The sequence below is a fragment of the Eurosta solidaginis genome, chromosome X (genome assembly GCF_040869045.1).
Source record: "Eurosta solidaginis isolate ZX-2024a chromosome X, ASM4086904v1, whole genome shotgun sequence".
In the NCBI taxonomy this organism is placed as follows: Eukaryota; Metazoa; Arthropoda; class Insecta; order Diptera; family Tephritidae; genus Eurosta; species Eurosta solidaginis.
The window spans coordinates 141,727,027-141,751,873 of record NC_090324.1 but is presented as its reverse complement, the minus strand read 5'-3'; the positions used below and the strand labels follow the sequence as shown (position 1 = coordinate 141,751,873).

At 41.6% G+C, this 24,847-nt stretch overlaps 1 protein-coding gene and 1 pseudogene across 10 annotated transcripts in view; one reads left to right on the top strand and one right to left on the bottom strand.

Moving 5' to 3' along the window:
- Positions 1–24,847, top strand: part of PIP4K (phosphatidylinositol 5-phosphate 4-kinase) — a 1,849,876-nt gene that overhangs the window by 1,526,854 nt on the left and 298,175 nt on the right. The gene's annotated exons all lie outside the window — the stretch shown is intronic.
- LOC137234698 (phosphatidate cytidylyltransferase, photoreceptor-specific-like) overlaps positions 9,916–24,847 on the bottom strand; it is a 30,714-nt pseudogene continuing 15,782 nt past the window's right edge.

Below are 24,847 nucleotides of genomic sequence, written 5' to 3'. Positions count from 1 at the left end.
GATTTACGGCAAATTATTCGTAATTAAAATTCGGTATGTTTTATCTTTAATATCTGACACAGCTTTTTCGTTCTATTTTTAAATGAATCCTGTAACGAACTGTTACAACTATAATTACAATTTTTGTAATATTTTAACCAACCAAATACCCGAAAAAGCAACACTGCTTTCATTTAAAAAATTCTTTTTGGTTTTAGCTAATTGTAGTTTCACTCCATTGTTCTATTCATGCAAGCGTGCCTATCAGCTCATTTAGTTCTTTTTTTTTACTGCATTAAAAAATAAAATACATTGACAGAAACAATTTTTAAACAGACAACTTGATAAGCAGGCTGACGTGAATAGCACATATATTTTATTTTCTCCTTGCGGACGGGGCCGCGGGTAAAGGCTAGTATATTATAAATGCGAAAGTTTGGATGTTTGGATGTCCAGATGTTTGTCTTTGTGACTCAATCACGCAAGAAAGGCTGGGCGGATTTGGATGGAATTTGGCACACATATAGCCAATAGTCCAGAAGGATCTACTACCTATATTTTTTTGAAAGGGGGGGAGGGGAGGTGCCCGCCCCCTAGGAACAGTTATAATTTAACTATTGTATTTTTTCGTCTTAATGAATCACGCCAGAACGGCTACACGGATTTTGATGAAATTTGGGACTGTTTAGGCCCGACGCCTAAATTCTCATTAATTTGCGCCACCCTAATAGCACCATATTATCGACGCCTAGTTCGCCCACCTGCATGTATATGTGTACATAGGTAGGGTTATGTTGCCCGTACACATATACATGCATGCCGGTACAACTATGTGGGGGAAGCTTCCCCTTAAAACCGGAGACTTTTTCCGCGGTTCAACGGTTGTCCTCGACAAGGCAACCGTCTACTTTTCCAGCGATCGTTGAGCGAACCAGAGCTAACACTGTCCGAGGAGCCCCGCCACATTTTATTACAAAGGTAAATTATTGTACTAATTTTAATTTTCACTTCAAATAAAATCATTATTATAACGAGAAATCTCTCTCGCCTCCTTTTCTTTTCTTTTTAAATTTAACCCAAACGCAATTGTGGTGCCTCCACTCCGTTGCCGAGTTTGCGACACACCACAATTGTTCATGGTCCTTCGAGCCGGATCGAGGCATGCCTAAATTCACAGCCTCTCAGCCCGGCGTCCAATGACCCAACGGACCTGGAGCCACTAACCCCAGGACATTTCCCCACCGGCAGCCATCTTCTGGCGCCGCCAGAACCGGATGCGAACGAAAGCCCTGCCTCCATGCTAAATAGATGGCAGAAGCTCAAGGCCCTCCATCAAACCTTCTGCCGGCGATGGAAAACCGAATATTTATCCGAACTCCAAAAACGAGTGAAGTGGAAGCATCCCAAGGAAAATATAAAAGTGGGAGATCTCGCTGTCCTCAAAGAGGACAATTTATCTCCCAACGAATGGAGGTTAGGTAGAGTCGTCAACGTACACCCCGGCGAAGATAACCGAGTACGTGTAGTCGACCTCATAACCGAGAATGGTCAAGTCAGACGACCTTTGGTCAAACTGATCCTTCTTCCCATGGAGACAGACTGTGAGAGGACTACGAACTCCTCTTAACAATCCCTCCGGCTTCCACATACCTCCTTTAAAAAAAAAAAAATCAATAAAAATCAACCTCGTCTTTACATTTTCCAGAAATCTTCCCACTCACTCGTTTTCCCGAAACGAGGCCAACCAACAACCTAACGCAGATCCGATATCCGCCACATAGAACCGAAAGGGACTCAGCCCATTTTATTCTTAATCTTACAACCCAAATTCACTCGCTCACCCAGAGCGAGGAGACCGGAAAAGCCTACCGCAGACGAGAAAAGCCATCATTGTTGTGTTTTACTTTTATCGTGGGAAAACCAGACGAATCGGCCAAGTCTGACCCTTATAATTTAATAGCCAGATCAATATATACATATATATATAATTTGCGTGCGGTTGGCGAGTAGGTTACACCATTGCCTATTCTTCCCTTGGAAAAAAAAAAAAAATATCAGACGAGTCGGCCAAGTCTGAAATAACTAAATAAAAGCGATCTTTTAAAACATTGTCTCCATTTTTTGTTAAAAGGATTAATTTGTTTTTAGTTTGGTAGGGATAATTTGTTGAGAAAATGGAAAATTATATCCGATCAGCTGAGTTAATCTCAGAGTTTGAACAGCAGTACAGCCTTATTCCAGAGGAAAGTCATAATAAGCACACTCTTGCGATACAGCAAGAAGAGTTGCGCGCCTTATGGAAGAAGGTTAAGTCTGTGTTTGACTCACTGATGGGATCAGAAGATGTCGACGCAAATGATGTGTTGGCCATCCGGAAAAAACATATGTCTACCTACGCAATATATATGCGATGCTTATCCACAATATCTGCTGAGGCAGAGAAATTTAAAAAAGTAGAAAACAGCGCTATCTCTGAGCAAGCACCCCCAGCCGCACCTCGCGGGCATAAGATCCGCCACCCTCCTTGCGACACGGAGATTTTCAAAGGTGACTATTTATCATGGCCAACCTTTCGCGACCTGTTTACGGCCATATACATAAATAATTCCGACCTACAGGGGGTGGAAAAACTGTTCCATCTGAACAACAAGACACAGGGCGAGGCCAAGGATATTGTAAAAAAATGCCCTCTAACAAATGATGGGTTCGATATGGCCTGGAAAAACCTCTGCGAAAGATATGAAAACAAGCGTATATTAGTCAACACGCAATTACAAATTCTTTTTAATTTAAAGAAGGTAGAGAGTGAGTGTGGAAGCGCGTTAAAGAAATTACATAGCGATATAAACAATTGTCTATCGTCCCTCAAGTGTCACAAAATCGACACATCCAATTGGGATGCAATACTAACTTATTTGTGTTCGACAAAGTTACCGGAAAGTACCCTGGCTCTATGGGAACAAAGCATAGACCATAAAATGGACATATCTAAATGGGAAGATATGGACAAATTTCTATCAAATAGGTTTCAGACACTGGAAACAGTGTCTAGCTTCACCGGAACTAACGCCCAAAAGGGACAAAAGCCAGCGAATACTCGGCATACAACCGAAACCCCCATAAAAAGACTTGGTGCCTTCCAAACGAAGGTATCAAAAGCTACCTCAAAATCAACATCAAGGGTTTTTTGCAAAATGTGCAAAGCCGAACACAGGTTACGGAATTGTCCCCGATTCTGTGATCTGACCCCAGTGGAGAGAATCAACTTCATCAAATCCACGGGGGGATGCCTGAACTGTTTATCCCCAGGACACACAGTGACGAGGTGCACCAGTTCGTACAACTGGGCCAAATGCCACTCTCGTCACCACACGCTCCTGCATGCGGATACCGTTCAGCAAACTACGAGGCGCAATCCATTTAAAGACGCGGATCATATCCCGTCAACTTCAGCACAAGCACAAAGGAGACAGGAATCGGGGCAACCAAATACTTCTGCGAACCAGAATGTAAATTCCTGTCATGCTCATTCCAGCACAGGCGTGCTATTAGGAACTGCTCGCGTACACATTCATTATAATGGTACCGACTTCTCCGCGCGGGCACTAATTGATTCAGGGTCTGAATGCTCTTTCATGACAGAACGACTAAAACGCAGAATCAATTTGCCGGCAAGGAAAATGCATGCCCAAGTCTCAGGCATCACCAACGCAGTATCTGCTCAAGTGAAAGAGGCATCCACCATCGAGCTACGCTCACCAGTGGACCCATGCTTTAGCTTGACTACTCCTGTTCTAATTTTAGCCAAACTAACAGGGAATCTGCCATCCTGCCATATCGAAACAATGACTATGCAGGCATTCCCAGACTTAGTTTTGGCAGACAAGAGGTTCTACGTCAATGAAGATGTAGACCTCATACTTGGTGGAGACATATATCCCCAAATTATACTAAGCGGTCAAAAAAAGAATGTACTAAATACACTTCTGGCCCAAGAGACAGTGGTCGGTTGGATACTAACCGGTCGTATTGAAGCGCCGAATCCAACAAAGAACATAGTGTCGTTTTACAACGAAGTCGCGCTGGACAACCAACTAAAAGCATTCTGGGAGTTAGAAAATTTGCCAAAAGGCAAAAGCATTAATGCAGATGACGCATATTGCGAACAGCTGTATAAAGAAACAACAAGAAGAAACAAAGATGGGAGGTATGTAGTATCCCTCCCATTCAAGCAAGGCTACTCAGAAGAGTTGAGTTTAGGAGGATCCCTTAAGCGCGCATTCTCACAATATTATCGAAACGAGTCCCGGTTAATAAAAAATCCGGACTTAGGGAAAGAATATATTAGGGTACTCTCAGAATACGAGACGTTTGGACATATGGAAAAAATCAGCAGTGTCGTCGCGGCAGATGAAACAAATAATTACTTTCTGCCACACCACGCCGTTGTCAAAGCAGAAAGTATAACGACGAAAGTCCGAGTCGTTTTCAATGCCTCAAGCCCGACGGCTAATGGCACCAGCCTAAACGACATTCTCCTCCCTGGTCCAATACTACAAGCAGATCTCCCAATTCTTATTCTACGTTGGAGACTCTATCGATATGTCTTTAATAGCGATATAGAGAAAATGTATAGGCAAATTTGGATGGATGCCAACCATACCAAATTTCAGAGGATTGTTTTCCGAAAGGACATTAGTAACCCAATAGGCCTCTACGAGTTAAAGACTGTAACGTTCGGGGTTAACTGCGCTCCATACCTGGCCATCAGAACGCTTCTACAGCTAGCTGACGATGTGGAACATTCCCATCCAACAGCATCGAGCATCCTGCGAGAATGCATGTATGCAGACGACGTATTAGCGGGAGGACACACCATCGCATCGACCATTAAGGCAAGGGATGAAATACGACAGGTACTACAGTCAGCTGGTTTTCCACTTCGGAAATGGACATCAAACTCGGAGGCAGTTCTAAAAGACATCCCGAAAACTGATCGACTAAGCGAAGACTTTCTGGCGTTCGAAGACACCAGCACCGTGAAAGCATTGGGCATAAGATGGAATGCCCACTCCGATCTCTTTTATTTTAAAGCAGGACCACTGGAGGAGCCAGAAAAACTAACTAAGCGAGAAATATTGTCAGCCATCGCCAAGCTGTTCGACCCATTGGGGTGGCTCGCCCCAATGGTCATAGTGGCGTAAATATTAATGCAGAATATTTGGTTAGAAGGCACCGGATGGGATGAGCCTGTCTCACCAAATACATTAGAACGGTGGAAAACCTTCACCCAACACTATGGCGAAATAGATAACATACGGATACCGCGGTGGGTAAATTTTTCCCCGGAAGGCGAAATAGAAATCCACGGTTTCTGCAAGGCTACTCAGAAGAGTTGAGTTTAGGAGGATCCCTTAAGCGCGCATTCTCACAATATTATCGAAACGAGTCCCGGTTAATAAAAAATCCGGACTTAGGGAAAGAATATATTAGGGTACTCTCAGAATACGAGACGCTTGGACATATGGAAAAAATCAGCAGTGTCGTCGCGGCAGATGAAACAAATAATTACTTTCTGCCACACCACGCCGTTGTCAAAGCAGAAAGTATAACGACGAAAGTCCGAGTCGTTTTCAATGCCTCAAGCCCGACGGCTAATGGCACCAGCCTAAACGACATTCTCCTCCCTGGTCCAATACTACAAGCAGATCTCCCAATTCTTATTCTACGTTGGAGACTCTATCGATATGTCTTTAATAGCGATATAGAGAAAATGTATAGGCAAATTTGGATGGATGCCAACCATACCAAATTTCAGAGGATTGTTTTCCGAAAGGACATTAGTAACCCAATAGGCCTCTACGAGTTAAAGACTGTAACGTTCGGGGTTAACTGCGCTCCATACCTGGCCATCAGAACGCTTCTACAGCTAGCTGACGATGTGGAACATTCCCATCCAACAGCATCGAGCATCCTGCGAGAATGCATGTATGCAGACGACGTATTAGCGGGAGGACACACCATCGCATCGACCATTAAGGCAAGGGATGAAATACGACAGGTACTACAGTCAGCTGGTTCTCCACTTCGGAAATGGACATCAAACTCGGAGGCAGTTCTAAAAGACATCCCGAAAACTGATCGACTAAGCGAAGACTTTCTGGCGTTCGAAGACACCAGCACCGTGAAAGCATTGGGCATAAGATGGAATGCCCACTCCGATCTCTTTTATTTTAAAGCAGGACCACTGGAGGAGCCAGAAAAACTAACTAAGCGAGAAATATTGTCAGCCATCGCCAAGCTGTTCGACCCATTGGGGTGGCTCGCCCCAATGGTCATAGTGGCGTAAATATTAATGCAGAATATTTGGTTAGAAGGCACCGGATGGGATGAGCCTGTCTCACCAAATACATTAGAACGGTGGAAAACCTTCACCCAACACTATGGCGAAATAGATAACATACGGATACCGCGGTGGGTAAATTTTTCCCCGGAAGGCGAAATAGAAATCCACGGTTTCTGTGACGCTTCCGAGAAAGCATATGCTGCAGCGATATATATGCGCGTAAAAAGAGACGATCAGGTTTTCATACACTTACTCTTAGCAAAAACCAGAGTAGCTCCAGTGAAAACCATCTCGCTACCACGTTTAGAACTCTGCGGCGCCGTGCTTCTCGCAGAAATGATGGAATCAATATTCCGAAATATTCATTTGGGACCAGTAAAAGTTCACCTCTGGACGGATTCAACCATCGTACTCGCATGGATACGCAAGCCGCCCTGTATTTGGTCAACCTTCGTCGCACATCGAATCACCAAGATCCTCGATATGGTCGGTAATAAGGACGGGCTTCACGTTGACTCGGAATCTAACCCAGCGGACTTGGGGAGCAGAGGACTACTAGCGTCAGATTTGGTCAACAATTCGTTGTGGTGGCAGGGTCCTTCTTGGCTACAAGAAGACAATTCTCACTGGCCAGCACAAGATGCCGATTACAACACGTCCGTTGAGGAAAAGAGGGCACAATCATATGCCACGACAAGGGTAGATCATACAGATATTCTTGAACGATTTTCAGATTTGCCACGAGCTTTGAAAGTCTTATCTTATGTTAGGAGATTCTATAAAAGAACGCATCCTAAAACCAAAGCAGTGTTCCAAGAAAAGTCGTGCATAATCTCAGCCGATGAGATTAAGGCAACGACTCAAGCATTAATATGAGTCTGCCAGAAACAATTTTACGGTACCGAATATTTAAAATTAAAGAATAGGGAACCTATTGATCGGAAGAGTGAAATCCTGTCACTCAACCCATACATCGACAAAGACGACATTATCAGAACAGGAGGTCGTCTAGGGGCTTCAAAAGACATGTCATTCAACGAGCGGCATCCGATCATCTTGCCTTACAATTGCAGGCTGTCTCACCTTGCAGTCATGATGATTCATCATGATTCCCTTCATGGCGAGAACCAGCTCATGCTACGCCTTATTCGAACCCAGTATTGGATTCCGAATGTCAAGACAATGATCAGAGCCATCATCCACAATTGCAAAACCTGCATTATTCACAGGAAGCAGAAGCAGTCCCAACTTATGGGTACCCTTCCCTGCGAACGTACTACTTTTACTCGCGCGTTCACCAATACCGGGGTAGATTTCGCGGGGCCTTTCGACATAAAAAGCTACCGCGGTAGGGGATGTCGACTGTCCAAAGGCTACGTATGCCTATTTGTTTGTTTCTCCACTAAGGCCATCCACCTAGAGGCCACTAGTGACCTGAGCACCCCATGCTTCCTCGCAGCCTTTTCGCGTTTTATCGCGAGAAGAGGATGTCCAAAAAACATCTACTCCGACAATGGTACGAACTTTGTCGGAGCTTCCCGATCTCTACGATCGGAATTCAAAGCCTTCCTGGCAGAAAGCCGAGACAAAACAGTCTCCAAGTATAGCCATCAAGCATTAACTTGGCATTTTATTCCCGCCGGCGCTCCGCATATGGGCGGCCTGTGGGAAGCGGGAGTGAAGAGCTTCAAAAGCCACTTCAAAAAGGTCTCTTCTCTCCATAAATATACCATGGAGGAGTTCCAAACCCTTCTGTGCCGGATCGAGGCATGCCTAAATTCACGGCCTCTCAGCCCGGCGTCCAATGACCCAACGGACCTGGAGCCACTAACCCCAGGACATTTCCTCACCGGCAGCCATCTTCTGGCGCCGCCAGAACCGGATGCGAACGAAAGCCCTGCCTCCATGCCAAATAGATGGCAGAAGCTCAAGGCCCTCCATCAAACCTTCTGCCGGCGATGGAAAACCGAATATTTATCCGAACTCCAAAAACGAGTGAAGTGGAAGCATCCCAAGGAAAATATAAAAGTGGGAGATCTCGCTGTCCTCAAAGAGGACAATTTATCTCCCAACGAATGGAGGTTAGGTAGAGTCGTCAACGTACACCCCGGCGAAGATAACCGAGTACATGTAGTCGACCTCATAACCGAGAAGGGTCAAGTCAGACGACCTTTGGTCAAACTGATCCTTCTTCCCATGGAGACAGACTGTGAGAGGACTACGAGCTCCTCTTAACAATCCCTCCGGCTTCCACATACCTCCTTTAAAAAAAAAAAAATCAATAAAAATCAACCTCGTCTTTACATTTTCCAGAAATCTTCCCACTCACTCGTTTTCCCGAAACGAGGCCAACCAACAATCTAACGCAGATCCGATATACGCCACATAGAACCGAAAGGGACTCAGCCCATTTTATTCTTAATCTTACAACCCAAATTCACTCGCTCACCTAGAGCGAGGAGACCGGAAAAGCCTACCGCAGACGAGAAAAGCCATCTGCCCCAGACATTACCATTATTAAATGAGTTAGAGTTTTACAAACTTCAATTAACTCAACCCGAATTTGTAAGAATGCGATGAAAACTCCCAAAACTTTCAAATATTCTTAAAACGTTAAGCCTTCAGCTTCATAACTCATTAATTTTTTAGTGCAAGGAATAAGGATATAAAACCGCATGCAGCGTTGAATAAATTTAAGCAAAATTTTGCAGATGGCTCTATACTCTATATATATAGAGGGAAATCTAAAATAATGCAAAATTCTTTACAAAAAAAAATGAGAATCTTGGGTTTTTAGTCCTTGAGCATTGGGTGTTATTAAGTCACCAAATTCCAATTAACGAAGATTTTTGCAAACTGCCAAAGAAGTATACATCCAACTTACCGTGCACATATTTGGGTGTAAGGAAGCTTGCCCTTGCTTTATGTTGTGGCCGCGGCACTGAGTCCAACGTCAATATATGCGCCATATTCTCCTTTTTCAATGTTTCCATACGTGTCGCTGAAGTGAGAAAACCTAAAGGAAAGCGGAAGCAATTTACTATTATACCCATATATTAATTACTAGGCAAGCTTACCTAAGTAGAGTCGTGGTTCGATCTCATCTAGACCCACTGACTCGCCATCAAAAGTATCCCGTCGTTCTGGTCGACATTTGTATTAGCGCCAACGCTATAATTTTCGATATCATTCGATGCGGCTTACAATGCATTTTCGTCACTGGCTGCATTCGTAACAATAACTGCATCTTTCTCCTTGCATATTATATCATAGCGCGCACTGATTGGACATTATTCGTTGCGTACACGCACTGCGCGTTGCTTACCAGCGAGACGATTTGAATGACGACTGCGCCCAGTTTGTTGATGTATTTCCTCCACCTGCTGGTGATGCTGCTCCGCCGGCTAATGTATTACCTGTCGATGTGGGGGACGTTAGGGGTATATGATTGTTTTTTGTTGGCTTCGTTTATGGATGATGTGTCTATTTTATTAGTCAGGCATGGCATGATTAGTATATGCAATCAGCAGCAAACACAAATTCAATATTGCAATGAAAATATTGCGGATTTTATCCGATAGACACAATTTTTTGCTAGCAAACTTGCAGATGAAAGCAATTCTAGCTAGACCTGAAGCGCAATATCTGCTATTGGGGTTAGCAAAGGATGAAATCTCCGCACATGGCTTATTAGTACAACTCCCTAATCCGCGTCTGCCACACGATATCACGGCGTACCGCCACATTTTCATCGTCATACAGCACCAGCTTACTAAACAGACGGTAGCCTACATATACATACACCAAAGCAAATGAGGTTGCTGCATTGAATGAAAAATATCAAAGTGGTTGCTGCTGCTGCTGTTGCATTGAGGTGACAGTGCTTGGGGTTCTTTTTGTTCTTGTAGTTGGTTTTTAAGTCTCCAAGACCTTCTTTGAGTGATTTGTAAATTTGTAGTTGTGGCTCCGGTTTCCAATTGTAAATCTGTGTTAATATCTTAGATGGTGCAGGAGGTCTAATAAAGCTAAAAATGTAGACATTCACAAAAGTTGCCATCCCAAAATGGACAGTCGAAGCGATCCATTATTCCACCATGTCCATGTCATCAAGGTCCTTTATTTTGAAATCACGTTCGAATCCTGAGGCGAAGAAACCACCAAATGGTCCAATAATTGAACTGAATAAGCTCAATGCAACTGAGTGCCACACAAATGCATATGCTTATAGATTTACCCATACCAAACATACTTTAGCTGTAATTTTGTGAATAAATAACTTGGCTGACAAACCATGTTCATGCGTCCCAATTCCTCCGAATAAAATTGGACATACAAAGTATTGACAATGGCAAAGGAAATAGGAAAAGATAATTCCAAAAATTACTGCAGCAAAACCACCACCAATAAAACCTTCCCATGTTTTCTTTGGTCTTAGTTTAATTACACCGGAAATATAAACCAAATAAGTCCTTCAAGAATAGTTTGTATTATTAAATAACCCTGTGTAACCACGATCAGCAACGAGACATGAGTCCAAGCGAACAAACTGAACTGATTCATATAATACTTTTTCACCAGACTCAGCACAAACCATACAAACCCAATGCAACATAACGCAAAGGACAGGAAGCAATGATAAGTTACCAAAACTTTAAATATTCCACACGATTTATGACTACACCAAAATAGTCGACTAAGTTTTCACCATAGAAGAAGAGTTGAACGTTAGAAGAACATACCAGGACAAAACTGCGGAACCATGGTAGACCATGTATGCGATAAACTTGATAGCCAATGGAAATCACATCTGGTTAACATTTAACTTGTACATGGAGCGTCGTTATCATAAGTGCTAACGGACCTCCGTATATTATAAATGCAAAGCCGCATATCATAATCCATGTAAATATGCCACGAATAACGTAGTTCTTCCACCTGTCTGGAAGACCTTTCAACGCTGAATCCAAAATTTCAGGAATTTTGTCCATTCCTTAAGGACTCGTTTTTGATAGCTCATCTACAACTTTTTCATGATGAATTTGCTGCAGAATTATGTTTGTCACCCTCCCCAGATGTTTCTCCAGCATCATCGCTGGCATCCATCTCGCCTTTCCTACGATGAATATCAGAATAAGTTGGGTCTCAACAGCAATGAACTAATCAAATCAGTTCAATTAAATTAATTTTTACAATTTACACTAATCGGTTTTCAGTGCATTTATAATTTAATATTGTTATTTTGTATTTTTGTATCCCAATTAAGATGCTTCATTACGAAACCATATGAAAAGGGCGAGCTTTTTAACATGTTCAGCAATGTTGCTTCGGAAACACCAGTAATTTATTATTGTGCATAAGGTTTGGAATACTAATGAATCTAAATCCTTAAAACGATCGGGTAATGTCGATTCACTGCGGTACAAAAGGCGAACTTTTAACCCTTTTTCCAAAGCGTAATCAACAACACATTGACCGGCCATGCCGGTGCCTCCGATAATAGCAAGGCGAAGCATAATGGAAGTTTTATTTTCGTGTGAATTGTAAGCCGCACAAGGGAAAACTGTTATCTTCACAATTTACGAATGTGAAGAGATAGTGTACTCATCAAGAATTATATGATGTATAAAGTTTATTGTGTTTGCTTGAATCGCCCTACGTCCAGTACAACTTGACAGGCAAGCAAAGTGCGATTCTATGTAGACAGAAAATATATTCCAATTTGTAATTTACTGAAATTGAGGTGTAAAAATGAGCTCACACATGAGCACCGACCTTATCACTAGGTTTCAAAATAGGTACATCGTTGATGATTTCAATAGTACCCTTCGAAATCTTGGTGGGGATCGATAAGGCTTGGAAGAAAGATGTTTTCTGTGTGCAATCCACGGTGTCCGGGCCCATATCCACCTGAAAAATAAAATAAATAACATAATGTAAATTTAATTATGAATTAAATTATCAAATGCAATTAAAATTCACTTACCATGTCCACAATGACCACCGAACATCGTACTCCAACCAGCGTAAAAAATGAAAAGAATGAAGCAATCTACCGTTTGCTTCAATTCTGTGGAATTTACGTTATATATATGTACATAGGTATGTATCAATGTTCGCGAGTATTGTTTCGTTTTTGCCTTTGCCGTTGGTATGCTTATACCAGCGCGCGGACTCTAAATAATGAAAAGGTTGGTAGTGGTAGGTTTTTCCAATGTGCCAAAAATAATGCCATAAAACCACCGACATGTTCTCTTACTTTAAACTTTATTTTTCGTTCAGAATTGTGCACACAAACTGATGAAAATAGAGCAGGAATATATATGCGTGCGCATTCACTACATTCATTTAATAAGCAACTTTATTTCTTGTCTTTGAAGTCTGTTTACAAATGTTTCAAAATGTGATTGGATTGGTCAGCATCACCCCTTAATGTTATTTTGGGTGGGCGCGACAATTCAATACCAAATTATTACAATATTTGGTTTTAATGCGAAGATATTGAAATGGTGTTAGATTTTTTGGGTTTGGTGGTAGGAGTAGCAGGTATGAAAAATGGGTCAAAAAGGTTGGTCAATCTACCAATGCGGTAAAGTCCGCGCACTGACTGCCCATATACTTATACCAACGAATGTACATATATATGCCGAGTTTTAAATGTACATCATATTAGGGATGCATAAAAAGATGCAAACGGGTACCCAAAAACCCGTTTCTGGCAAATCGGTATCGGAACCAACTACACTTCTGGAACCGTGCCTTTTAGTAAAGACCATCAATAAAACAGGACTAAAAGCGTAATTGGGAAAAGCTGGACAAATAATCGAAGGGCAATACAAAAGAATGGCTCATTCGACAAATTTTACGCCTAGTCCAAAACGAAGATTTTTAATTTTTTTTCTTATATGACATAAAATTTTGCTGACCAAACATTTTTTTTGTGGCGGGCAGGAAAGTTGTTGGTTTTCAGCACCAACAACACAAATAACAACGACTCGCAAGATCCCATATTATACACTCTCTACCCGGTTCGGTACCAAAATGTGAGTACCAAGCAACTTAAATGTCAATTTTTCTGCAGCACTAGTATGCCTGACTAGCTGAAGCGCTACCGGATGACACAAAATTAAACAGAATAAGGCACTAATGACCCAGGCACATAACGTGCGGGGAAAGAAGCAACGCACATAACGTACGCGAGATGAATATATTCTCGTAGGCTTTTAGACATGTTTTCACCCTACTCACGCGCGAAATTTCAAAAGCGCCGATAATAGAATTGGGGCTTACTCGCCACCGAAAGCGTGACACAGTCATAACAACTCAACGAGTTTCCTTTATTTTCTTCCATACTCTCAATAGAATGACTCGTTACGCTTCGCTAAGAAGGAGGACTGAGCGCCAGGCCGCTCGTTACCCACGTGCCACTTATGCGACGCGAAACACCCAATCAAGTCATGCCCGATCTACCGCGCGAAGTCGCCGCTGCAACGACTGCGCGAAATTATAAAGGCCAAGTACTGCCAAAACTGCCTTTCAATGGTACATCGTGCCAAAGACTGCACTAGCAAAGGAAGGTGCCGAAGATGTGGTAGCAATCATCATACCACGCTGCACATTTCCATGGAGGACTTGTCGTCCGAGCCAGAGCCGCCGAAGAGCTGGTACCAGCTAGTCATGGAAGAAGAGGGAGAAGGTTATGAGCAGATGCCTACGATGGAAGAGGTGGACGACGGGATGATGGATGAGGCGCTGTCTCTCCACGCGTCCGAGTCGGCCTTTGCAGAAGAACCACAACTGCCATCCGGGAGTGGAGCGGGCTCCCATATAGTAAATTCCGACACTAGGGGATCGGACCCACGGCCGTTCCGACCCCTATTAGCACACGAGCGACGAGCAAAAAGTGGAGCGGAATCACGGCCGTTCCGCCCACCTACGCAACAACGAACGCAAGCACATCGACCAACGCGCGATCGTAGACTGGCCCCTCGGCCGCGCCAGTTACACGAGATACGACACGTGAAGGAAGACCATCGAGACGGTAGACTGGCCACTCGGCCGCGCCAGCTACCCCAACACAGTTCCTTCCGGAACGGGGTCATTCCGGCCCGCGCCTCAGCCGGCCCAACTCTTCGGCCCATGGCTGCTCTGGCGCCGACTGCGATCGTGAAGGTGGAAGCCGGAGGGCGTCTGCACCTCATTCGTGCACTCATAGACGCATGTTCCTCCCGCACAACGATCGACCGCAGGCTGGCGCGAGAGTTAGCACTGCCGACAACCAACGCCGACGGCGAAACCGGCTGTTTTATTCGTTTTAGAGGCAAACATGGGCAGAGTAAGACGGTGACGACTCACGCAGTCTGCGTCCACGAGTTCAGGGGCGTCTGTCCAACGTACAACGTCGACCCCAGCGTCGCGGCTCCTTACGAGCACATCCTTCTTGCGGACCCCCACTTTTATGCGTCCACCCCAATTCGCCTCGTCCTAGGCGGCGACGTCTACGCCGAAATCATGACGTCGGGCACATTGCCACCATCCTTCGGATCGCTGCTCGCGCAAAGCACGATCTTCGGGTGGGTACTCTCCGGGACCCACCCGATCTGATATACCTCAATGGCTATTTAGAGTTAGTTAGCTGATGATAAGCTTATACATGTATATTGTATTTTCCCGAAATAAATGAAGTTTTATATAAATGGCAAGAAATATATGTTACGGTTTCCATTAATTTTTTTTCTATCGTCCTAGCTCTAGGTCACGGCGAAGGAAAGGAGGATGCCGTCGCGCCATCCGGCGCGCACCATTTAATTTTAGAATCTAGTTTTAAGACAAATCGTGGTCGGGGACGCTCGGGCGGAGTCTGGGCTGTTGCGTATCGCAAGGGGGCCGGCATGTTTAGGCCCGACGCCTAAATTCTCATTAATTTGCGCCACCCTAATAGCACCATATTATCGACGCCTAGTTCGCCCACCTGCATGTATATGTGTACATAGGTAGGGTTATGTTGCCCGTACACATATACATGCATGCCGGTACAACTATGTGGGGAAGCTTCCCCTTAAAACCGGAGACTTTTTCCGCGGTTCAACGGTTGTCCTCGACAAGGCAACCGTCTACTTTTCCAGCGATCGTTGAGCGAACCAGAGCTAACACTGTCCGAGGAGCCCCACCACATTTTATTACGAAGGTAAATTATTGTACTAATTTTAATTTTCACTTCAAATAAAATCATTATTATAACGAGAAATCTCTCTCGCCTCCTTTTCTTTTCTTTTTAAATTTAACCCAAACGCAATTGTGGTGCCTCCACTCCGTTGCCGAGTTTGCGACACACCACAATTGTTCAGGGACACAGATGGACAATAGTCCACTGGCGAAATTTCTTTCCACGACCCTTCCAATAATTACTTTTTAATAATTTTTAGGCATTATAACTTTACGTTTACTGACCTTCACCAATATTACAAATTCAATAGGTCAAATAAGTCGAGGGCTTACAAAGTGAGCAGTGACACTGGATGGTTTTCGGTATTCGTCATTCATCCCGTCGGGATTATTTCGGGATCATTTTGGGACCCTTGCGGGATCATTTCTGTATAGTTTTCGGGATCCGTGCGGGATCACGGCGGGGTCATATGGGGACTTTTTCGGGACTATTTCGGCATCATTTTCGGAGCCTTCCGGGATCATTTCAGAGTAGTTTTCGGGATCCGTTCGGTATCCCATCGGGGTAATTTCGGGACTTTTTCTGGACTATGTCAGGGTCATTTCGGGACTTTTACGGGATCATTTCTGGATGCGTCCGGCATCCCGTCGGGTTTATTTCAGGACCTTTTCGGGACTATTTCGGGATCATTTTAGTACCCTTCCGGGATAATTTCTGAATGATTTTTGGGATACGTCCGGAGGTATTTCGGGACTTTTTCGAGGCTATTCCCGGATCATTTGGGTATCGTTCCGATATCATTTCTCGATGACTTTCGGTGTCCCCTCAGGGTTATTTCGGGACTATTTTAGGATCATTTGGGGATCCTTCAGGGATCATTTCTTGTTGGTTTTCAGGATCCCGTTAGGGTAATTTCGGGACTATTTCGGGATGATTTTGGGACCCTTCTGGCACCATTTGTGGATCATTTTCGCGATCCGTCCGGGATCCCGTCAATGTTATTTCGGGACTTTTCGCGATCATTTCCGGAGAGTTTTCGGGATCCATCTGGGATCCCGTCGGGGTTATTTTGGGACATTTAGGGTATCCTTCCGGGAGCATTTCTGAATAGTTTTCGAGATCCGTCCGGGACTTTTTCGGGAGTATTTCGGAATCCTTTGGGAATTCTTCCGGGATCATTACTGGATGGTTTTTGGGATCCCGTTGGGGTCATTTCGGGACTTGTTCGGAACTATTTCGGTATCATTTGGGGAAACCCAGGGATTCTTTCTGGACCATTTACGGAGTCCCGTCGGCGTAATTTCGTGACTTCTTCTGGATTATTTCGGGTTCATTTGGGGAGCCTGCAGGCATCAGTTCTGGATGGTTTTCCCGATCAATGTGGGATCCCGTCAGAGTCATTTCGGGATCATTTGGGGACTCTTTAGGGATCATATCTGAATGGTTTCTGGAATGCATCCGGGATAATTTTGAGATCTTTCCGGGGTCATTTCTGGATGGTTTTCGGAATCCATCCGCGATCCCAACTGGGTCATTTCGTGACTTTCTGCACTATTTCAAGATCATTTGGGCACCCTTCTGAGATCACCTCAGGATCCGTCCGGGATCCCGTCAGGGTCATTTCGGGAATTTTTCGGGACTATTTCGGGATCATTACTGTATGGTTTTCGGGACCCGTCAGAGTAATTTCGGGACTTTTTCGGGATCATTACTGTATGGTTTTCGGGACTTTTCAAGGTAATTTCGGGACTTTTTCGGGATCAGTTGGGGACCTTTCCGGCATCATTTCTGGATGGATTTCGGGATTCCGTCAGGGTCATTTCGGAACCATTTGGGGACTCCTCAGAGATCATTTCTGGATAGTTTTCGGGATTTGGTCGGGATCCCGTCGTGATGTTTTGGGACTATTTTAGTATCATTTTGGGACCATTCCGGGTTCATGTAAGGACTCGTCGAAACCGGTAGTTCATGCCTTTTGGTTTTAGTTAATTGTATTTTCACTCCTTTGTTCTATGAATAGTAATTCCTTCACCCTTGTCATATCAACTAATTTAACTTAAAAACACAATCTATTTTTTAATTCGAAAAAACTCTATTGTACTATTGACGTAAGCGCGCCTTTCAGGTTATCAGCTCATTTGGTTATTTTTTTTTACTCTATTACAAAAATAAAATACATTGACAAAAATAATTTTTAAACAGATAACTTGATAAGCAGGCTACCGTGAACAGCCCATATATTGTATTTTCTCCTTGCGGACGGGCCGCGGGTAAAGGCTGGTATATAATATAATTTTGGAACCCGGGGTTTTCCTGATTTTGTATGGTGATTAAAACAGGGATTAATATATTCTTTAGATTTCGAAAACTAAACTTTCGAAAGTGCACAGTGTTATTATGGATGACCTTTTATGAATCAAGGATTAAAATGAATTCAGAAATAAATAGAACTTGAACTTCGTAATTTTTTCTATTCAAAATAACAATAACATATTTAAAAAAAGATATGTAAAATGTACATCTTCAGGATAACTTTAAAAATAAGATAAGTAAAAAAAATTAAGAAGCATAGGAAATTTTCATAAAATATTCTTACATTCTAAATTGACCAACTAATTCTACTGAAGGTTTTTATGTTTTCGTATAAATATGTGTCCACACTAAATTAAGATTGAATGAAAATTAATAAATGCAAGGCGCGATATAACTCCGGGGAGAATTTAGAATTTAGCTTCTCTTCCAATTTTTGTCTTGCTCTTTTAATATTTTCTACAAATTGGTTGAACATATATATTTTACTCCGACTCCGACCGGCATCTGCAAAGCAGATGATATTTCACAGCGAAGCTTTTCATGGCCAAAATACACTCGAAGTCTTTGCCAAATCACTGCCAACCCCGCTTAGAAAAACTTCTATCTAATTGAAAAAACTTGTTTCTAAATATTTAATGCTTCTTTGTGCGCGACTTGCACCAATCATCGGTGTTGTAGGCGGAGTGTGCTACCACAACACCATTAGGTAGACTTTAAAAAGCGACTTATTGACGGCATTTCATGTTCCTTAAGAAATTCAGAGTCCGAAAAATACTATAATTTGTATTTTAGGTAAAGTCGCTGGATTGAAATCATTAGCAAGCAAGAGCACCATTTCGAAATAAGCGCATATATGTCAAAGATTCAGAAAGCCATTTTAAAAATACTATGCGCTTTTTTTTTCAAGGTGGTGGAAATAAAACGCTAGGTAGGATAGATGTACCAGTAACCGGACACATAACTTTTTTTTTGCTTTTGAACTCTTCTTGGTTACATTTTATAAGTGATATTAAAAAACTTTGAAATTTCGATAGAAAACTCTCTATTTTTTTGTAAAAATTATTGTTTTGTAACAAGTCAGAATTTGCCAGTAACCGGACAGTTTTTCAGAAACCGGACAGCAAAATTCCAGTTACCGAACGCGTATGATCTAAAATAAAAATAATTTTTTTGTAATGTTTTACAATGTATTATAACGTTATTTTTACTTTTATTTAATATTTAAACCAAATAAATAAATAAATACAACAACAAAAAATAAACTTTTGCACATTCTTCATTAATTTCATTGACTTGCATAGGTACTTATTATTTAAACATTAAGAAAAACAAACGAACACATTCTTTCATTTCCAGTTAAAATATACTTAGATAAAAAAGAAACACACAAAACTCCAATAAATAAAAAAAAATATAAATATTTCATTAATTTCAATACATTTTAGCTGAAAACATACCTACGTAGTAATTAAACATTATACAAATGTCAGTCGGAGATTGCTTCGCAACTTCGCTCATCTTCCTCAGGGTGGAAACCGGAGTCTCAGCGTTAGCTCCCTTTAGTATTTAAGATTAAGCTGGAGTCTGACTGACATCTCCCTTGTGCCTTCTCAAGCCATTATTGTCTTCCTCTTCCTGTATTACAGCTTTTGAGGTACATGGCTTTCCAGTACTTATATTTCCCTCTTCGACCCGCTTTGCAGATTTTGAGGTTTGGTTCCTGTCATTCAGGCTAATTCGCCTCTTGGTTCTTGGACTGGAGCGTTTACCCACCCCCTTATGCCTCTTAAAAGCATGCTTGTCAGGTTCAGCCGATCGCTGCCTCTTGACTCTAGGGGCTTCTTCCTCTTCGATGCGGTTGCAAAATTGGGGGTTGTTCGTAGCAATGCAGCCCGATATTTTGAGAGGGTTATCTTAAGCTCCCTATCTCGTCGTTCCCGTTCTAACCTTAATTCTTTGTCCGCGCTAGTATGCTGATCCTTTACCGAGCACACTCACTGCACACTATCATCGCTATCCGCAACCGAGCCATCGCTGATAGCGATTTCCCCTTTCCCGGCTTGCAACGCCATCGCTTTTTCCTTCGCATCCTTACTTTCTCTTAAAGTTTTTGAGTTTATCTTGGTCGTACGACCACCTGCCCATAAGGCGGGCTCAGCGGTATAGTGTTAAAAATGGGGATAAAAACCGTCCGCCACAACAGCGCCGCTTGCTGTGGTAAGGCCATCATTACTTCCCGAGGCGGCCCGGTATCGGGAAGGCTCCGTTCAAATACAGCCGAATATATCACCTGGCTGCAAATCGTCCAATAGGCACGGTAGGCATAACTCCCTGGATTAGGGATTATCACACATAGGTGAGGTTAGGTTGAGCTTGCCGGTCCACGAGGACCTCACATAGACTGAATGAGTCCGTAGTGTTACCAGAAGTTTGTTTTAACTACCAAACTAAAAAACCCTATCAAAAACCAGGACCTATGTTATAAAACAACTCCGTCCTCTAGGCAAATACTAGAAGCTTCCTAGGACTTAAGCCACTTGCTGCTTCTAGATCTGACAGCTGTATCACTCCTAATAGCTGGAATCTTAGCCTGGTAAGCGCAGGGCACGAGCACAGAACGTGCTCGATCGTTTCCTCCTCCAACCCGCACTTCATACATCTGCTATCACTGACCAAGCCTATTTAAAAGGCTTGTGACAGTGTTTAGTCAGAATAACTGTCATGAGTCTACAGTCTTCTTTTTAATAATAGAAGCAACTTTGTTAGTCTAAGGTTGTAAGACCTACACATAATCTTCGACACTTTACAGCCCCGCGCTTGAATCCACGCCTTTCCTGCTTTGTCGATCATGTGCACCTTTCGCCTTCGCTTAATCTCGCCCAATCCAATTCGTATTATCACACATACTATAATTATTTTTAATATAAACAAATATTATAAAAAAAAGGGCTAAATAACAGCATGTCCGCATCTAGAATTGTGCGGTTGTTACCTATTTCTAGTAACCGGACACTTTGTCCGGATTCTAGAAAACACTATTATTTTTATTCCAGTATCCGGACAGGTGCTTTTGCAAAAATATATACATATTTTCACTAATTTTAAACTGCTACCACGTATTTCTATCAATTATTTATAGAATAACAGTCATTTGAAACACTTTTGTCGCCAAATTATTAGTAAAAACTCACCTGATAAAATTTAAGTACAACTAGCAAAAAAATTGAAAAGTAGCACGTCTTAACACTTCACTTAACACACGTAAACTAAAAGTGAAACAACAAAGCTTTTTTTTAAAACAAAGCAAAAGGAAAATTGTGAAACCGTTATAAATGAGTGGCTTCTTCCAATGAATTTTTCGAATTTTAAAATAAGTCAACGGTTTGCTTATTTCAAACGATTAAAATGAAAAATTTCCGGTTATTGGGGAGTGTCCGGTTACTAGTGCATCTACCCTATATCAGCGAGTTGCATAGAAAGCAACTACATGAAGTAGGCAACAACAAGGTGACGGTAAGGTGACACACACCCACGCATTCCTTGTATTTTGTTTTTGTAATTCTCCGGGATAGTGTCGAAATAACTGTTCTCTCTTCTGGTCGGCTATGATTTTTTGTTGATGTTTTTGCGCAACATAACATTTAAAAATCAATCTCAAGAAAAAAGGAAACCAAAAATAAACAAAGCAACCGGTACGCATGCATATTGACTTCTTGGCGCCTAAAATTCGTGACATATTCACAACGAGGAAATATCGGAAAGCCCCAACAGTGCCATTATAATCAAATTCCAATCACCGCTTTATGGTAATCGCACTTACATGCCTTTCGCGATCACCGTCAGCGAATGAAAACTACGATCTCTCTATGCTCGCTTGTTATTGATATTTATGAGAGTCTTAATCAAGAAAATAGGCGACTACTGCAACAGGCCGTAAAACTCAGAAGGGCAAATTATTAGCTATGCGAAAGGTCAGAGGAAATGTGTGAAGATGACCTGATGCCATTTCGTTAGCTTATTATAAGCTTTTATTTAGTTTCACTTTTGTTGTCTGTAATGGAATCTTGCAAGTTAAATTTGATACACTTCCCGGTGTCCGATTGAGCTGAAATTTTGCACACATGTATAACTCCGATGACAATGCAATATTACTTTGTTATAATTCGATAAATTAATCGATAACACAGTTATCGGTAAAGATTTGTATTTACTTTGGCATAACAGCCTAAGTCCCATACAAACCCGCCGGTACCTATCCGTGGATTGTGATATTTGGAAGTGGTGAATCACGCGTGTCACGCGTGGTGAATCTCAACACTTGCGAAAAGCGGTGACACAACCCTCTGTTGTATTTCTGTGTATTACCAACATAGCTGAATTTTTAAGGCTGTTTAACTCTGTAATCTTTTCTGTAATTTATTTTGCTTTTGGAAAAATTACCTATTTGAAAAAAGCTGGCTGAAAAATATTGGCATAACAGCTTAAGTTAAATCAAGAATGGAAAATCTTGGAAAATTTGAGCAGATGTGGCAATTTCGCGCGTCCGTTGAACGAAATATTGACAATCTGCTGATCATCGCTAGGAAATTAGCGACATTCCATCAACTAAGCAGCACTTTAGCAATACTACTGTTATTATTTGGCCGCTCAAACACACAAATATTAATTGTGCATTATATCTAAAATATACAAATACACCATAATAATTTACAAGGCCAAAGCCATAATAATTCACACGGGTCATCAATTCTTTCTCTGATTCAAAATCTGAACTACCAGCGCTACCGTCAACAGCTCAGTGTCATCATTGCCAGTAGCGCCAATAACACCAAACTCGTTCCTGACACACAAAAGTCGTTTCACTCAATAGCGCAAGTAAAATGTACTACGCACTCACTACTAAGAAGCGTCAAAAATTCGCTTGGAGTAATTTCGTCAATGAGCTACCATTAAATTATTAAATCTTACAGTTTATATCACAGTCCTAATTGTTCTAATAAAAGCGTGTTACATTGCGATAGCAAGAAAATGAGATCCTAAATGTTCTTAATTATACCATCAAAATTTAACACGTTTTTTATTAGAACAATTAGGACTGTGATATAAACTGTAAGATTTAATAAATTAGGTGTAAAGTTTTAATGTTAAAAATATATAATTATGTACAATATAGAATTTTTTTGTCGCAGACGAAAAAGTCTAATTATCGTTTAAGCTTACAATGAACTTATAAAGTGTTATATTTTTTTAGAGTCAATTTATTGTTTACTTTTTAGTTAATTTTATTAACCAAAATAATAAAAGCTTATTTTTAAAAAAGTTTTTTTTTCTTTAATTTTATTTTTTAGTTTATTGTTATGCTCTTTTGTTTGTTGCTGTATTATTGTAAATGCTGCAACTCTCAAATTGTTTATTGTTCCTCTTGTAGAATTCGTTTTCTTAAAGTTGCTTTTCTTACGCTTAATTGACTTAGTTAACAAAAAATAGCAGAACAGTGTTGATGATTGTTCGCTCAATGTTGGCATTTCAATGCACGTAGCCTTAACAATGAGGAAATGGGCATTGTGAGAAGTACTTCTGAATTTTCGTCTGTTGATGTGATTTGTGTTTGCGAAACTTGGTACTGTTGTGATGTCACTCATTTCGAAATCAATAATAATACCCTTTTTAGAAATAATAGAATTAACAGAAGAGGTAGTGGAGTCGCTATATATTGTAAACAATTTTTAAAGATTAGGCTAGTTTCTTGTTCAGTTGGTACCAATATTGAATTTTTGTTTGATGAATTGTCTTCCTCTGCGTCCGAAGTATTTCTGTCCTGTATCTATAGCCGGAATTAATACTGCAACGTTAGTGAATTTTTTCCGCTTACGCCGTGGACTATAATAGTATAATAGTTTTGTGACGACTTCAATTTTAGCTTGCTTTTTACAGATTGGTACATTGCACCAGTGTTGGTATCTCTCTTGTAAATGTAAAAGTAAATGTTCCGACGAAGTATGGAAATATCTGTTATCCAAATCTTATTGACTATATTTTTGAATCTTACATTAATATTGTTTTTAAAATTGGACCAGTTTTCGTTTATGTCTGACCATGACGTGATTATCTGCTGATTTGAAAGGCTGGTAGAGGATGTCTACCAAGCTTTTATAGCTCATGGCCCAACTCACACTAATGAATGCAAGACCCCTTCACGTCCATGGTTTAACCCAGTAGTCATCCATTCGATTAAAAAGCGAAACAAGTTCTATTGCGCTGTGCGGAAAACCCGAACGGAAGAAAAATTCAATGCTTTTAAAGCTGCATGGAATGAAGCGGCATTGGTCGATAGGCAATAAAAACGAAAGTACTTCTATTAAGAGTTGTATTCTTCACTACCGTCCTATGTGTTGTGGCTAAATTTGAAAAATCTTCGGATACATGTTGGAGACCACTCAGAATGGTTCGTGCAGCCAGATAATCTCAACGAAGCTTTTGTCAACCGTTCCCCTTCCTCAAGTTCATCCCCTCCTGATTAGAATTATTCGCATCCTTCTGACTATGTTGGCCATATGTTTGAGTTTAATGCTGTCTCTTAGCTGGATATTGCAAAATCTGTTCCTACAATACGGTTGAATGCAGTTGGTGCAGATGGAATTCCCATAACATTTGTTAAAACTATTCTTCCGCTTATTCTGTCTACACTAACGCATATCATTAACCACTGCTTCGCTACTGCTTGCTTCCCTGATGTATGGAAGTATCAACTGTGCTTCCTGTTGCTAAAAGTAAATTGCTTGTAGTACAAGTGATTTTCGCCTTATTAGTGTTTTACCGGCCATGTTTAAAGTATTTCAGTCTCTTATGTCTGAACAAATCTACTTACATGCCAATAGTTAAAACTTTCTTTCTCCTTTTCAGTCTGTATACTAGGATGGGCCAAAAAAATCGATTTTCGTTTTTTTCAAAGGGTACACAGATTTTCGAATTCCTGACCCTAAATGGAGTATAATGACCAAATATGAGTTTTTTCTGTTAATGGGAAAGCGTGCCTCATCGACGTT